Genomic DNA, 19,152 nt, shown 5'->3' on the forward strand with positions numbered 1-19,152 from the left:
CGTCTGGGAATACCCATCCCACTTAGGGCGAAAAGCGTTACAACAAACAAATGATGGACGGAATGCTAACAATGCATACATTCTCCCCCAGTCAAGAGATCTGGGTTAAATCCATCGTTCTTTTGCCCACTACACCACCCCAGTTTAGACATGGCCATATGCAAATCAGTCTTGACCCTGTGCCTCATGGGAACAGTCCAGCCCGAACTGCCAAGCCATGTCTTCCCTGGACCGGAATCAAGCATCCTAGGACCGGTTTCTGGCTATCAGCCGTCATCAGCCAGGATAGCTTGACTCCAGTGGCGTAGTGAGCACGGGTCCCACGTCTGGGAATACCCATCCCACTTAGGGCGAAAAGCGTTACAACAAACAAATGATGGACGGAATGCTGACAATGCATACATTCTCCCCCAGTCAAGAGATCTGGGTTAAATCCATCGTTCTTTTGCCCACTACACCACCCCAGTTTAGACATGGCCATATGCAAATCAGTCTTGACCCTGTGCCTCATGGGAACAGTCCAGCCCGAACTGCCAAGCCATGTCTTCCCTGGACCGGAATCAAGCATCCTAGGACCGGTTTCTGGCTATCAGCCGTCATCAGCCAGGATAGCTTGACTCCAGTGGCGTAGTGAGCACGGGCCCCACGTCTGGGAATACCCATCCCACTTAGGGCGAAAAGCGTTACAACAAACAAATGATGGACGGAATGCTGACAATGCATACATTCTCCCCCAGTCAAGAGATCTGGGTTAAATCCATCGTTCTTTTGCCCACTACACCACCCCAGTTTAGACATGGCCATATGCAAATCAGTCTTGACCCTGTGCCTCATGGGAACAGTCCAGCCCGAACTGCCAAGCCATGTCTTCCCTGGACCGGAATCAAGCATCCTAGGACCGGTTTCTGGCTATCAGCCGTCATCAGCCAGGATAGCTTGACTCCAGTGGCGTAGTGAGCACGGGTCCCACGTCTGGGAATACCCATCCCACTTAGGGCGAAAAGCGTTACAACAAACAAATGATGGACGGAATGCTGACAATGCATACATTCTCCCCCAGTCAAGAGATCTGGGTTAAATCCATCGTTCTTTTGCCCACTACACCACCCCAGTTTAGACATGGCCATATGCAAATCAGTCTTGACCCTGTGCCTCATGGGAACAGTCCAGCCCGAACTGCCAAGCCATGTCTTCCCTGGACCGGAATCAAGCATCCTAGGACCGGTTTCTGGCTATCAGCCGTCATCAGCCAGGATAGCTTGACTCCAGTGGCGTAGTGAGCACGGGTCCCACGTCTGGGAATACCCATCCCACTTAGGGCGAAAAGCGTTACAACAAACAAATGATGGACGGAATGCTGACAATGCATACATTCTCCCCCAGTCAAGAGATCTGGGTTAAATCCATCGTTCTTTTGCCCACTACACCACCCCAGTTTAGACATGGCCATATGCAAATCAGTCTTGACCCTGTGCCTCATGGGAACAGTCCAGCCCGAACTGCCAAGCCATGTTTTCCCTGGACCGGAATCAAGCATCCTAGGACCGGTTTCTGGCTATCAGCCGTCATCAGCCAGGATAGCTTGACTCCAGTGGCGTAGTGAGCACGGGTCCCACGTCTGGGAATACCCATTCCACTTAGGGCGAAAAGCGTTACAACAAACAAATGATGGACGGAATGCTGACAATGCATACATTCTCCCCCAGTCAAGATATCTGGGTTAAATCCATCGTTCTTTTGCCCACTACACCACCCCAGTTTAGACATGGCCATATGCAAATCAGTCTTGACCCTGTGCCTCATGGGAACAGTCCAGCCCGAACTGCCAAGCCATGTCTTCCCTGGACCGGAATCAAGCATCCTAGGACCGGTTTCTGGCTATCAGCCGTCATCAGCCAGGATAGCTTGACTCCAGTGGCGTAGTGAGCACGGGTCCCACGTCTGGGAATACCCATCCCACTTAGGGCGAAAAGCGTTACAACAAACAAATGATGGACGGAATGCTGACAATGCATACATTCTCCCCCAGTCAAGAGATCTGGGTTAAATCCATCGTTCTTTTGCCCACTACACCACCCCAGTTTAGACATGGCCATATGCAAATCAGTCTTGACCCTGTGCCTCATGGGAACAGTCCAGCCCGAACTGCCAAGCCATGTCTTCCGTGGACCGGAATCAAGTATCCTAGGACCGGTTTCTGGCTATCAGCCGTCATCAGCCAGGATAGCTTGACTCCAGTGGCGTAGTGAGCACGGGTCCCACGTCTGGGAATACCCATCCCACTTAGGGCAAAAAGCGTTACAACAAACAAATGATGGACGGAATGCTGACAATGCATACATTCTCCCCCAGTCAAGAGATCTGTGTTAAATCCATTGTTCTTTTGCCCACTACAAATTGATGGTAATCTGAAAAGAAAAGGATCATATGTTACTAGTAATTAGCAAAGCAGGAGGGCATTCATCATGGCTTTTACTATTTGAAATTCAGGGCCAGATTTACAAAGATGTGACGCAGTGCAACGCAGCAGGACAACTTAATGTGCTGCGTGAAATGGAGGGAACAGGAATGCTCCATATCTACTAAGACAAGGAGCATTCATGCTCTCTCTGTGTGCTGGTGCACACAGTGCAGCCCAGTGTTAATGCAGGCACCCTTGCACCATGGTGTAAGAGTGCCGGTGTTACAGGCAGGATTGTTTTTGTGCAGGAAGGGATACATTCCTGCAGCATAAAAGTGTCACAGGCATTCATAAATAAAGCCCAAAGTTGTAAACTTAGCCTTCTTGCAGACTGGAAGCTAGGGCACCTTTTGAAGCTCTTTAGCCAATGACTGTTGGCATGGCTAGCTAGGAATGAGGTAGATGCCACATTTTGAGTAGGCCTGAGCAGAATTTCGAGTTCACTAGAGTAATGAGAGAAATTTGGCAATTTCTGTAATTTCACATTCCTCTTTGAGGGATTTACAGAGAACTACACAATTACTCCTGCTCTTGTAATTAGGAGTAATTTGGATAAAAAAAACTCCTACTGCGAGGCCACATATTGCAAGCTGGAGCAGTTGTTCAGCAATCACCTATATACCTAGCTATCAGTCAAATTTTAACAAGTTGCATCTGTCTTTTAATATTGAATTTCACTTTGATACAATCTCTGTGATGAGTTAACGTGGCTGTTTAGCATGAAAAGAGAGTTCCTATAGTGATGTGATTTGACCTTCTACATATCTGCTGCAAAATATGTACGAATTTCTGGATCCCTAATGCTGATTTACGTTGTCATAAGTAGACATGGATCATGCATGTGTGCCATGATCTTGATGGACACGGAGGAGTGCCCAAAAAACTACCCTCATGGTGGTGGAAGGCTACCTTCACCAGGAGTTAAGCAGGACAAGTACTGTGGCAGCAACATACTGTGAAGTGATGAGTGGGAGTGAACAAGTCCTTTTTAACCTGTGTCATTGGAGTGAGGCATACCAGCTCACTCACCTTTAAAGTTTAGCTGCTGGGTGCTTAACTCACCCTTTGCCAGCGTTGGACTCCTGTGAAGTGCTGCACAGCTCAGAGGTGGTGTATTTGCACTGGGTGTATGTGTGCCTAGTAAGGGTTCAATACATGTTTACTGCAGTTCTAAGAAAGAGGTATATGTGCCTATGAGTGGTACAGTGCCTGAAGGATGTTGTTCTGTGCAGTGGATGCACTTGCATTGGGTATGTGCACCTGTGATTGGTACATTACCTGAGGAATGCAGTGTGTGCTTGTGAAATGCATATGAGGGATGGATCTGTGCCTCTGAGTAGTACAGTATATGGAGGATGCAGGTGTGTGTGTGCCTGTGAATGGTAAAATAGATGGAGGGTCCTGTTTTTTGGGGGAGAAATGGAGGCCTGTAACATGGATAATAGTTACAGAGATAACCCCAGATAGATTTGTGGATTGCTGCCTTCCTGTAAGCTTGTGGGGCACACATTCGGGTGGAGAGGACTAGTCCTCCCCTGTACACTTTAAAGGGTGCTCTTTGATTCAGTGAGAGGTTGCATGGAATAGTCCTGGGCACATATTAGGAACGAAATGGGACTGATAAGGGAATCAAAAAGAGTAGGGGTGGGATTCCTGGGCTAAGCATTTGAGGCACATGTCAATGTTGTTGGCATCCAGGTGTGAACACTAGTCACTCCCCTGGCCTATGCTGTGGAACTATCAGCTTTAGAGAAACTCCTGCTGTGACAGGCTGCTTAAGAAAGGGAAGAGGGAGCAGAGGAGCTGGCACTTCTAAAGAGGCAGACCACAAACACAAATCATCAAAGACTCAGACCCTAAATCATATTTCGTGTCTGGAAATTAACTATAGGGAGGGGAGTTTGTGATCCCAAAACATGCCATCTGCCAAGCAGCTAGATGAGCTGTGTGAGGAGGGGAAGCTTTGCAAAACCTCTGCCTGTGACAATGACTGAGGGCCAAGGCCTACTGGTTTCCCTGCTTGGTGAGGGGACATCACCCAGGGTATCCTAAACCATCTGCCCTGGAGTTTGAGGCACCAGCCTGCCTGCCAAGACCAGTGATGTCTGTTGGAAAAGAACAGTGTTGTAGGGAATGAGGTTCTGTGGGGAGTCCTGCTGAGTGGAAATGGAGGATGCTGAAGGGAGAGAAGCCATAAGGGAGAGAAGTCCTGTCAAGTTGACTCCCTGTACGAGGTGTGAGAAAACAGCTGCTGTGCCAATCGGGTCATGATTCATAAGCAGAACAGAGTCAGTGACCCCATATCTCAGGTGAGAACCACAATGTAATTGAGAGTGTGTCATGCTGGGCTAATTGGGCTTGAGCTTGTGTGTGAGCGAGGTGGCAACCACGTATACCAGAATAAGCTGCAGTGGGAAAACTGTCATACAGTGAGGGCTGAAGCCTTGTGCTATAGTGTGTCGGTGACCCCATATGCCTGAAGAGGCCACTGTGGAGAACCTCACCATGCTGGTCAGGCCAGAGACTGTTGGCAGTGAATTGTGGCAACCCTGTATGTCAGAAGGACTGTGACTTGTTCTTCCTCCCCCAGCATGAGAAATGGGGACTCAGTGGGAGCACTTGTGCACCTTCCTCCATGTGATAGACCCATGATAGGATCCTCATAGTTACCACCCATTGGGAGCTGAGCAAAAGACTTAACCTCATGAGGAGATGAAAAATGCCTCTGGTCGCCTCAGGAGTAGAACGAGAGATTCTGCACCCGCTGGGCACATGCAGCCACTTTAACTAACTTGGCTGCAGCCTCTGCGAGTGCCGGCCGACCGGACACACTCAGAAACTTCGAACGCTTCACACTTGCTGCCGCGAATAAAACTGGATTCAGGGCTCTCGGCCCTGGGGGATCTTGCTGCTCATTTAGCGCTGTAGCGCTGTAACACTACTGACCTTAAGTTAGAGCCATAGTGTACTCTTCAGGCACAGGCTACAAGTGGGGCATACCACATGTATTACCAATAGTGAATGGGGAGTAGCCATGATCAGTAACGTGAGGAGTGAGTGAGACAGGGAACCAGCAAAGTAACAGGAGATTTCTTGTCCATGATAAAGCCAATCCTAATCAGGACAGTTTAAATTAGTTTACAGCCCAAAAAACATAACATATTACAACATATCTCCAGGTTGGATTATGATTGTAAATTAAGATAAAAGACACAATTGATGGACGGAATGCAGAAAAAATCACAACATTCACCCTCAGTCAAGAGATCTGGGTTAAATCCATCATTCTTTTCTCACCATGCCACCCCAGGTTAGACCAGGCCATATGCAAATCAGTCTTGACCCTGTGCCTCATGGGAACAGTCCAGCCCGAACTGCCAAGCCAGGTCCTCCCTGGACTGGAAACAAGCATCTTAGGACCGGTTTCGGGGTTTCACCCCTCTTCAGCCAGGATAGCTTGATTCCAGTGGCACAGTGAACCCAGGACCCACGTCTGGGCATACCTGATGCACTTAGGGCGAGAAAGCAAAAGACACCCAATTGATGGACGGAATGCAGAACAAATCACAACATTCACCCCCAGTCAAGAGATCTGGGCTAAATCCATCATTCATTTGCTCACCATGCCGCCCCTGTTTAGACCTGGCCATATGCAAATCAGTCTTGACCCTGTGCCTCATGGGAACAGTCCAGTCCGAACTGCCAAGCCAGGTCCTCCCTAGACCAGAAACACGCATCTTAGGACCGGTTTCGGGGTTTCACCCCTCTTCAGCAAGGATAGCTTGATTCCAGTGGCATAGTGAGCCCAGGACCCACGTCTGGGCATACCTGGCGCCCTTAGGGCGAGAAAGCAAAAGACACACAATTGATGGATGGAATGCAGAACAAATACAACATTCACCCCCAGTCAAGAGATCTGGGCTAAATCCATCATTCTATTGCTCACCATGCCACCCCAGTTTAGACCTGGCCATAGGCAAATCAGTCTTGACCCTGTGACTCATTGGAACAGTCCAGCCCGAACTGCCAAGCCAGGTCCTCCCTTGACTGGAAACAAGCATCTTTGGACCGGTTTTGGGGTTGCACCCCTCTTCAGCCAGGATAGCTTGATTCCAGTGGCACAGTGAGCCCAGGACCCACGTCTGGGCATACCTGGTGCACTTAGGGCGAGTAAGCAAAAGACACACAATTGATGGATGGAATGCAGAACAATTCGCAACATTCACCCCAAGTCAAGAGATCTGGGTTAAATCCATCATTCTTTTGCTCACCATGCCACCCCAGTTTAGACCTGGCCATATGCAAATCAGTCTTGACCCTGTGCCTCATGGGAACAGTCCACCCAAACTGCCAAGCCAGGTCCTCCCTGGACTGGAAACAAGCATCTTAGGACCGGTTTCGGGGTTTCACCCCTCTTCAGCCAGGATAGCTTGATTCCAGTGGCACAGTGAGCCCAGGACCCACGTCTGGGTATACCTGGAGCAGTTAGGGCGAGAAAGCAAAAGACACACAATTGATGGACGGAATGCAGAACAAATCACAACATTCACCCCCAGTCAAGAGATCTGGGTTAAATCCATCATTCTTTTGCTCACCATACCACCCCAGTGTAGACCTGGCCATATGCAAATCAGTCTTGACCCTGTGCCTAATGGGAACTGTCCAGCCCGAACTGCCAAGCCAGGTCCTCCCTGGACCGGAAACAAGCATCTTAGGACCGGTTTTGGGGTTTCACCCCTCTTCAGCCTGGATAGCTTGATTCCAGTGGCACAGTGAGCCCAGGACCCACGTCTGGGCATACCTGGCGCACTTAGGGCGAGAAAGCAAAAGACACACAATTGATGGACGGAATGTAGAACAAATCACAACATTCACCCCCAGTCAAGAGATCTGGGTTAAATCCATCATTCTTTTGCTCACCATGGCACCCCAGTTTAGACCTGAGCAAATGCAAATCAGTCTTCACCCTGTGCCTCATGGGAACAGTCCAGCCTGAACTGCCAAGCCAGGTCCTCCCTGGACTGGAAACAAGCATCTTAGGACCGGTTTCGGGGTTTCATCCCTCTTCAGCCAGGATAGCTTGATTCCAGTGGCACAGTGAGCCCAGGACCCACGTCTGGGCATACCTGGCGCACTTATGGCGAGAAAGCAAAAGACACAATTGATGGACGGAATGCAGAACAATTCACAACATTCACCCCCAGTCAAGAGATCTGGGTTAAATCCATCATTCTTTTGCTCACCATGCCACCTCAGTTTAGACCTGGCCATATGCAAATCAGTCTTGGCCCTGTGCCTCATGGGAACAGTCCAGCCCGAACTGCCCAGCCAGGTCCTCTCTGGACTGGAAAGAAGCATCTTAGGACCGGTTTCGGGGTTTAACCCCTCTTCAGCCAGGATAGCTTGATTCCAGTGGCACAGTGAGCCCAGGACTCACGTCTGGGCATACCTGGCGCACTTAGAACGAGAAAGCAAAAGACACACAATTGATGGACGGAATGCAGAACAAATCACAACATTCACCCCCAGTCAATAGATCTGGGTTAAATCCATCATTCTTTTGCTCACCATGTCACCCCAGTTTAGACCTGGGCATATGCAAATCAGTCTTAACCCTGTGCCTCATGGGAACAGTCCAGCCTGAACTTCCAAGCCAGGTCCGCCCTGGACCGGAAGCAAGCATCTTAAGACCGGTTTCGGGGTTTCACTCCTCTTCAGCCAGGATAGCTTGATTCCAGTGGCACAGTGAGCCCAGGACCCACGTCTGGGCATACCTGGCGCACTTATGGCGAGAATGCAAATGACACACAATTAATGGACGGAATACAGAACAAATCAAAACATTCACCCCCAGTCAAGAGATCTGGGTTAAATCCATCATTCTTTTGCTCACCATGCCACCCCAGTTTAAACCTGGCCATATGCAAATCAGTCTTGACCCTGTGCCTCATGGGAACAGTCGAGCCCGAACTGCCAAGCCAGGTCCTCCCTGGACTGGAAACAAGCATCTTAGGACCGGTTTCGGGGTTTCACCTCTCTTCATCCAGGATAGCTTGATTCCAGTGGCACAGTGATCCCAGGACCTGGTGCCGTCATAGTATCATATGGGGCAATTTATTTGTTTTACAGACCAGTCATTCATTACAGGGAAACTAATTAGACAATGGCATGGCAGATATCCATTCTTGGGCGACTGAGAACAAATCTGCGCCTAAAATTTAGTATAAGATTTAGATGAGGCTGCGTTTTATAAGTAATCAGAATCGTTTTTTAACTACATTCGGATTTAATAGTTCGATGGACAACCTATGATTCTCAAGGTGCACCATTCTTCGTTTTTTCAGATCTTTCTGTTATTAACTTCAAAGGATTCAGGCTTCTCATAGTAGTGAGGATATCCCATATCGCAGAAGAATTGTTGGATATAGGTCAGCTAAGGTATGTATAGGGATGGACTCGCAATGCGGCAGTCCCTAATAATAGCACGGTTTAAACCGGTGTACTCTGATGTCCACATTTTGTGCCTTAGTAAAATGGGTAAATTACAATTAGCAAGAGGACAACCCAACTGTCCATGTGAGCAAGGGTATCAAGTGTATAACTTGGGACAAGCATTCACATGCGCCACATTTTTTAAACCAAAAAATGTGATTGTCCAGGAAATAACGCAACATAACACAACATAACATAACACAACCTAACATGACATAACACAATACAAGGTGACATTACATAACACAACATAGCATAACAGAACAGAACATGACATGACATAACATAACAGAACATATCAGTACAGAACATAACATGACATGACATAACACAACATAACAGAACATAACACAACATAACATAATATAATATAACATGACATAACTTGACACAACATAACATATCATGACATGACATACCACAACACAATATGACATGCCACAACATAACATAACAGAACAGAACATGACCTGACACAACACAACACAACATAACACAACCTAACATGACATAACACAACACAAGGTGACATTACGTAACACAACATAACATAACAGAACAGAACATAACATAACATGACATGACATAACATATCAGAACAGAAAAGAACATGACATGACATAACACAACAGAACACAACACAACACAACATAACATAATATAATATAACATGACATGACATGACAACATAACATAACACAACATACCATAACATACCATGACATGACATACCAAAACACAATATGACATAACACAACAGAACAGAACAAAATCTGACCTGACACAACACAACACAACATAACATGACATAACACAATACAACACAAAGCATAACATAATGTAACATGACATGACATAACATAACATTACATAACATTACATAACATAGCATAACATCATAACATGGCATGACATAACATGACATAGCATAAACAACCATAACATAACATAACATGGCATAACGTAACATAACATAACATACCATAACATGACCTAACATAACATGACATTTCATAAAATAACATGACATAACATATAATAACATAACCTGACATAACATAACCTATATACACCCACAGAGAGCCTCACCCACCATTATTACCTCATAACACAATGATCACTCAGGTGCCAATGGACGCAATCACTCACACAGCTATGAATATGCCACTACCCACCAATACCCCCAGACAACTGTATATATTCGGGAAAGAACAATTAGACACATCCACCTTCACAAATACACACACACACATCTTTAGACATGCACCCACAAATTATCTGACCCCACTTACCCTTCGTACACTGTACTCATTGAGACATCCAACATAAACTCAAACTCATGCCCATACAACCTTCCACAACATCAAGCACCCATACACATGTAATCAGCACTAAAACATCCTTACATATACCTTCAGCCACACCATGAAAACATTTTCTGTTACACCCAAACACCCACATATGTCTTCAGGCTCTCATACACCCATGTTACTTTCAGATCTAAAGCGCACCATCAGAGGTAAACTTCCTGATAAAGTCACATCTACGTTGATAGACTGGTACATTTCCTCTGACATGCCACCGCATTCAAATAAACCCACCGCCACCCTAATACACACATGCTTTCTCTGATAGTCATACATGTGCATAGTCACCCATGTGTATCCATTCATCAGCCACAGACTTTCAAGTAACCTCTCTGAAACTACAACATTGCTACTGACCCATTATGTTGCATGATGCAGCACAACTCTTCAGACACTCACACTGCCAAGAGGCAGCTTGAACTATCTGACAATAAGTAGATACCCTTGGATACACTCTTAGCAAACCAAATATTACAGAGAATTAAAAACATCCAGATATTCTTTGACACCACCTATTCTTCAAGTGAAATGAAGCATAATGTTGTACTAAAGTTAGGGTTTAAGTGGGGTATGGACATTATGAATTATCACCAGGAACTCATGTTCGAATGCACCCAAAGGCAGTAACAAGTGGTCAGTCACCCATACATCATTTTTCAACACTATTCTGACACAAGTCTACTGCTGTCACCTCACATACATTGTCACACACCCACAGCCACCTCAACACCTTGCCTTGCAGAAAGAGATTACTATGCTTACTCAGAGGCCTTACACCAGACTCTTTCAGACCCATACATACTTATGCATCATCTAACACATGTATGCTACACATTAACATGTCCATCACACAACACTTGTGTATCTGAGGAGACATGTTTGTATCCACATAACATAACATCCTTCACTGATATGTCCACACTCTGACACTCCCAATAAACCCATATGCAGTGCAAGACAACCATGCGGAGGCATTAACTATGTGATACCAGACACTCACACACAGTGTCAGACACACATGCACAGGGTCAGTTATGTATTTGCAGAGACAGAAATCCACACACAGCACCAGAAGCCAAGCACAGCAACAGATACTCAATCATGAGGACACAATCATGTATAGCATCACACACTGAAGGCACCATCAGAAACCATTGCAGAGATTCAGATGCATCTGACACCTATACAAAGTGTCATTCAAAGGCCCCAGTTACATAAGAAAAGAGCCAGTCGCCATACCAAAGTGCCAGAAACCTATGCATAGTACAGCTCATGCAATGCCAGGCAATCACACACAGTGACATCCACAAAGCACATTGCTGGGAATACATGCACATGCACAACATCAGTTGCATTACACAGAATCAATTACCCATGCACAGCAACAAGCATCTACGAACAGAAACAGTTGCCTGTGAATAGTGCCAGACATCCATGAAGAGGGCCAGACATCCATGAACAGTGCCAGACATCCATGAGCAGTGCCAGACATCAATGACCAGTGCCAGACATCATGAACAGTGCTAGACATCATGAACAGTGCCAAACAACCATGAACAGTGCCAGAGGGCCATGAAAAGTGCCAGACATCCATGAACAGTGCCAGAGGTCCATGAACAGTGCCAGACATCCATGAACAGTGCCAGACATCCATGAGCAGTGCCAGACATCCATGAATAGCTCCAGGTGCTCATGAAGTACTCCAAGTGCCCATGAGCTGCTGGAGGTGCCTGTGCTCAGCTCTTACCTTCTTTACATTGAAACGCTACTTGCACTCCAAACGGCGCAACATATAAGTATGAAAATGCACAATTACAATTGCTTATAAAGTATATGGCACTTCCATGCTATGGCTCACCACATGTATAGTGAGTAATTCTATGGTGTAAATGACCTAATCACACAAATAGATATTAAAATGCAGGAAAATGCATGATCCAGCCAGTAGTGTATCAAGGATGCCATGAGCCCTGGTACAGGCAAGGACAATAGCCCATTTCACTGCTGTTGTTGTAGTAAAATACAGCAAAAATCATGTTCAATAGGCCACTTAAGGCTCTGGGCCCCAGTGCACTGCACCTGCTGCACCAGTGGTAACTACACCCCTGGATTTAGCGATGAATTGCCAAGTCTATGCCTACAAATTATTTTAGCTTAATATATTATACTGCATTTCTAAAGGAGGCAAAAATAAATCAAGGAATGACACCTGTTGACTTGAATCCATGATCCTGCCCATACCTGTAATTATCTATCTGTCCAATTGTATATCTATCTATTTATCTAATTGTCTATCGATAGATAGATAGATTTTAGATAGATAGATAGATAGATAGATAGATAGATAGATAGATAGACAGACAGACAGACAGACAGACAGACAGACAGACAGATAGATAGATAGATAGATAGATAGATAGATAGATAGATAGATAGATAGATAGATAGATAGATAGATAGATAGATAGATAGATAGATAGATAGATAGATAGATAGATAGATAGATAGATAGATAGATAGATAGATAGATAGATAGATAGATAGATATGAACGGAACAAGCCAATAGAAATTCACATGTTTGAAGGACCCTAGAATCTGAATTTGAATAAAGTCCATGAAACAGAGTTCGATAAACATCGCAGCACAGAAAGGGTTGATGGATGAACTTCTGTGCACAGGTGATTGAAAAGAGAGGACTGTGGAAAACAAATGAACAGGTGAACTGAACAAAGAGAGGCGAGAAAATGCCTCCAAGGTATTTGTGAATTAAAAGTGATGGGACACAATAATGTGCCCAGGGAAAGATGAAGTGTGAAGTATCCTTGTGAGACAGGTGAGCACAGGTGAGGTATGATAGGTGATTTAAAGATGGTGCGAGAAGGTCTCGCCCTGCTCCCTCTCATCATGTCTAGCTGCAGCTTCCTGCAGGGTGTCAGCATCTCATATTCTGGGAGACACATGGGGAGGGAAAAGCATATGTTTAGAAGACATGTTGCAGGTGGAGAACAGTAATGTAGTGACAGTTCTACCTGCAAAGACTAATTTAAGCCTATAATCAGTCACGTGTCACTCTAGTGTCAGTCGGCTGTCACTTTAGAATCATTCGAGTGCACATTCACTCACTCAGGGGTGACCCTCATTACCTCAGGGCTCTCGGCTCTGCTTTGAGCAAACCCTCCAGTGCTCTCAGGCATCCTAGCTTCCACAGCACTCAGGGTCACACAGAATCTATTCATGCCAAGCTCTGTCAAGCACAATTGCAGGAAGGCCGCACATAGCGCCTAGAGACTCACAGTAACACACATCATATAGCTATCACAGAAAGGCCGCTCATAGCGCCTAGAGACTCACAGTAACACACATCATAGGGCTATCACATAAAGGCCGCTCATAGCGCCTAGAGACTCACAGTAACACACATCATAGGGCTATCACAGAAAGGCTGCTCATAGCGCCTAGAGACTCACAGTAACACACATCATAGGGCTATCACAGAAAGGCCGCTCATAGCGCCTAGAGACTCACAGTAACACACATCATAGAGCTATCACAGAAAGGCTGCTCATAGCGCCTAGAGACTCAAAGTAACACACATCATAGAGCTATCACAGAAAGGCCGCTCATAGCGCCTAGAGACTCACAGTAACACACATCATAGAGCTATCACAGAAAGGCCGCACATAGCGCCTAGAGACTCACAGTAACACACATCATAGAGCTATCACAGAAAGGCCGCACATAGCGCCTAGAGACTCACAGCAACCCACATCATAGAGCTATCACAGGAAGGCCGCACATAGTGCCTAGAGACTCACAGTAACCCACATCATAGAGCTATCACAGGAAGGCTGCACATAGCGCCTTGAGACTCCCAGTAACGCACTTCATAGAGCGAGGGGTTGTGCAGAGGATAACACGAGTGATGATGTGTTAGCTGCTTTGTTTATGACTGGATTTGCATATGCTTACCTTTATTCGATGACTCCTTTAAAGTGACAGTGGTTATTGTGCTCTGTGGTCCTACTAAATAACACTGGGCATTGTTTAACAAAGAGATTTTGGGGCATATTAACAAGCCAGGCGATACAATTATCGCCGCTTTAGCGGCAGAAAACTGCCGCTAAAACGGCGATAATAGGCTTGATAATATGCTCTATGGAATTCCAATTGAAGCCCATGTTAGATGTGAAGGACGTCTAACATGGGCTTCAATTGGAAATCCATAGAGCATATTATCAAGCCCATTATCGCCGCTTTAGCGGCAGTTTTCTGCCGCCAAAGCGGCGATAATTTTATCGCCTGGCTTGTTAATATGCCCCATATTTTCGACACGGAGAGCGAGAGTGAGTATGTTTGTTGACTCGAGGCAATGAATGAATGTGAATGAATGTGGGGTGCAGCTCATGAGGCGTGACTGGATACAGACAGGCTGGCTACATCTGTAGCAATATCTGGGGCCTCTGAAGCATGGTTCATATCAAACCAAAAAAACATCAAAACGTTTGAGAAATATGAAAAGAAAATATCATACTAAAAGTGTGGTCGCAAAAAGCGGTCGCTATATATACAGAGATTTTTGTACAAGCCCTTTAATATTTTGCAAACGACCTATGCACTAACAGGTCAGTTCGTAAAATAATAATTCAAAGGAGGTTGTAGAGAGACCTGACTAATAGATATTCAATGGGCAGGTTGCAAGTTGAAAATCCCTTGTATTGGCTGCAGAGATAGGGACGGTGGCCTGCCAGGGACAGCATCATGGGGCCCACATGTATCAAAATTTGTAACAACGGTTACCTAACTGCAATTTTCAGGTAATCAAAATTAGATAATCGCTATTACAAAGGTATGCAACTTCAAGAGTTTCATATAGCGATTCGTAGGGGATTGGAAATCGACTGACCTTTTTTTTTTTTTTTATCGACTTAACCTTGTTAATATTAATGAGGTAGGTCTCAATTTGCGACCCCCTTGTTGATCGCTAAAATGACAGGGTAACAGAGGAGTGAGAGTGAAGGCTGAGGGGAGCCGCTGAAACGTTGAGAACGCCAACACCAATGCCGCACAGAACGAGAGGCTCGCAGCAGCTCACAGCTCAGTCAAAGACCGCAGACTGCTGCCTCGCGGCTGTTTCACGGTTACAAACCCATCAATCCATCAACGTGGCCCCCAATCTGCTTACCACTGGCATGATTCGGCAGGGAAGAGAGGCGGTGGAGAGCAGCGAGAGGAGACATCAAGGGGGCATTGGGTTGCTTGAAGACCTGCAGCTTTGGCTCCCTAGTACCTCAGTGCGGACTTCGGTCCTGCCTCCAGCTCACCGAGTGCTCCTGTGTGCTGTTTCTGCTGGGTGCTGCTGCTCCTGCTGCTGCTCCTGCTGGGGGTCTGCTGATGCGGGCCTAGTCTTTGCAGCCCTGGCTCTAACTGCGCAACAACCTGCCGCAATCTCCCATTGCAAAGTCCTTCAGCGTCTTTTGGACAGCGAGCGAGGGTGAGGACTCGGACTCTGCCTTCAACCGCGGCCTCCGCAGGGGGCCACTACAGAGGTCGGTGCCCTAGTGCCGTCGGGGCACCGGTCACCCCTCCCCACCCCCTCCCAAGGTGAGGGGGCGGGGACACCGGCCGGTGTTCCCCTCCCCTCGTGCTTGCCAGAGGTGACACACAAGCGTGTCACTTCCTGGCCCCTGTGGGGAAGGGGAGGCTATTTAGCCTTCCCCCACCCTCCTGGTGACCTCTTTGTCGCCCAGTACGCCGCATCCCTCCCTACCGCTTACCCGGCGTAGGGGTCGGGTGGGGGGGTTTCAGAGCGTTGTAATGTTTCTTTTTTCATTGCAGGCGGAGTTGCAGGGTGATCTGGAAGCAGGCCAGTACAAAGGGTACCTCTGCGCGGCACCATAGGGGGTGCCTGAGCCAAAACCGAGGAGCCTCAGGGGAGGGTCCCGGAAGCCGTGTCGGCGCCCCACTAGTCCTGCGGGCAGTTGTGGGCCTGAACAACTGGGGGGTTTGCTATGCGATGCTCCGCCCCGAGAGAGGGGGCGTGAGTAGAAGTTACCAACGGCACATGATCCTAGAAAAGAATCACCTGGATGGCAGCAAAGGCGGGGTTCGCTCCCACGCTGCCCGGCTCATCAGGTGGGCAGGCGGTCCAGTTGGTTGCCTGCCCTTGGATCGCCCAAAAGATAACCCACCCATTACATATATTGTAATATGTAATAAACCTGCAGCAAATTTTACCCAACTCAACAGTCTGTGTGTGTGTTATTTGGGTATGCATTTTGGGGGAGGGGGGACAGAGGGGTGCCCCTGGCGGTACTATGGAGTGGAGCAGAGCAAGTGCCCAATTGGCAACAAGCTTGGGCAAGAGATCACGGAAAGAGAGGTGCATAGCAAAGTGTATTCCTTGTGCAGGTGAGTGCGGACCCTCTAGACGGTGGCCGCAGAGAGTGTGCCTAAGGCGGAGGTGGCCCAAGCAGCACCTGGTGCAGCTTGCGTCTGCCTGTAGTGCCCTGCTCACCTGGGAGTAAACATAATACTGATTTTAACTCTGCTGCCACCCGCTCATCCCTATTCTGCTTTACCTGTTTTTGCCAGGATTAATGCTGCAGGGGGGAGCCGTGGAAGTTTTGGAACTCAGCTCTTCTGGTTTGACGTTCAACTAAAGGGTCCCATGGGGGACCAACAGAAGAATAGTTAAACAGCAACAGCAACCTTTCAGAACAGCAACCCCTGGATGGACTGAGAAGTGCAGCTTTACATACGTTATGCACAGCATTTTCGACAGGAGGTAAAACGTATGTACCATTGGTGATAGCAGCAGCAATTATAGCAATACCGCAGTCATTCAGACAAAAATAAATGGTGATTGGAACCCATGAGGCGGATAAAAGAATAAGAGGACTATTTAAGAGCGTTTGTGGAGCAGGTGCATGGTCACTGGCCCAAAGAGCTCCAGCTCAGGCCTTAAAGCAGTGTAACCAAAGGGGACGCGAAAGGCGGCCACAGGTCAGGGGAATCCAGCCACCAAAATACGCTCAGGCCGTAGCAGGGGTGAAATACCGATGGTGCAATGACAAAGAAAGGGTCATAGGATAATGAGCGTCAAACTCACAAGAGAAGGGGAAGGGGAACCTCAGACATCAATTCATTTGCATGCACAGGTGAAGAGGCTTAGACAGGAGTCTCCAGCCTCCATGGAGCGCACTCTAATTCCTGGATTAACCACGTTTCAGAACTTAATGTTTGCAACATGGCCCAGGATTCGGAAAAATCCTTTAAAATTCACCTTTATAAAGGATGAAGGCGCTGCTCTATACCCTACAAAAGAGAAGGTTAAAGAGAGTCTTCCGGCGCTGCTTCCCCCTCTAACACCTAGTCCAGTACGACCTAGGACGCTTCTGACAGATCCAGACGAACCAGTCCCCAGCCCTCAAGTCTCTCAACCAGCTCATCTTTTCTACTTTAATTCCACCACCACCCCTACCTCGAAAATCTCAGCGAACAAACAGCAACCAAGGAGGCCATCACAGTCAGGAGTTCCCCCATCGTGAGGGCAGGAGGCACACTCGACAGTAACAACATACCGTGAAATAATCAAACAATAACACAACCACCTAATCCAAATGAGAAGGGGTATGGTCCCCAGTGATTGGGAACCTCCATAGAAGGCGGAAATAGTCAATCGGTAGATCAAGCCCCGTTGCAGGTCTCATCGTCTTTCTTAACCTCCATCCCTTCACGTCAAACCCTCACTAAGACCTTGGAAAGCAATCAGCAGGTCCCATCTATGCACAACAGTCGGTCCTCACCTAAACATGGGGACCTGGGAGAACCTGCTCAGCACATTAGACACTACCTGCAAAGCATTACAATATCAATCGAACAAATTTGGTATCCACATATCACTGCTTGAGACATTAGCTCAGTACATTACAACTATAGACTCGTGCTTTGACAGGCTTAATTCAACTATAAGAAGTTTACTCCAGGAAGTGCAAAAGCCTCACCCGTATGCAGGGTGCCCGTCTATCACATCATCTGTAAATAATAAAGACTGTATGTGTGCTATCCTCATGGCAAAACTGACCACTTTACCTTTAATAGTAGGTGACCTATTACAGGAAGTCAAATTGACCAGGAAGGAGCAATCTCAGAACAAAAACTCTGCTATCATTAAACAGTCTAGGGCTTTAAATATCACAGACTCCAAAAAAAGTCAGTAATGGGTCACCTAGACAAACCTAAAAATCTCACACCTGTCAGCAACCTAACCACCTGGAAGAACACTGTGGTGGTAAATGCAGAGATTCACCCGGCACCCGGGAAAGCGGAACCCGCAATTATTGTCAATGATGTCCCAATGAGTCAAGAAGAACATAACATCCTAGACATGAAAACAGCACCCTACCTCTCTGCAGCCCAGGATATCAAGCCTTCAAACCCTCCAGTTGCCTAAAAGAAGCAAGAAGCAGTTAAAGAAACAGAATAAAAAACAACTTAGATTACAGCAAACTTCAAGACAGGCAACATCTTTGGACACATACTTCTGCCTCAATCTTACAGAAATCATCTAAAAATCAACAGGGAACAGAAGATTTTGACCAAGTGATCCCGGTCCCTAGCATTACCACTGGGATTTGTAAAACCACCCAAGAAACAGAAAATCAGAAGTGGTGCTCAATAAATCTGTCACCCAATAAATTGGTCCAGAAACAGTCAGTAGATAGGATCTCAAATCAAATAATACATGGAACATCGGTGTCAGGCATGGGGAAGTCTCAAAAACATAATGACGTCAGGCCACAGCAAGGCCCAGGCTCCTTCCACGCTGGCAG

Source organism: Triturus cristatus, chromosome 7, assembly GCF_964204655.1.
Source record: "Triturus cristatus chromosome 7, aTriCri1.1, whole genome shotgun sequence".
NCBI lineage: Eukaryota > Metazoa > Chordata > Amphibia > Caudata > Salamandridae > Triturus > Triturus cristatus.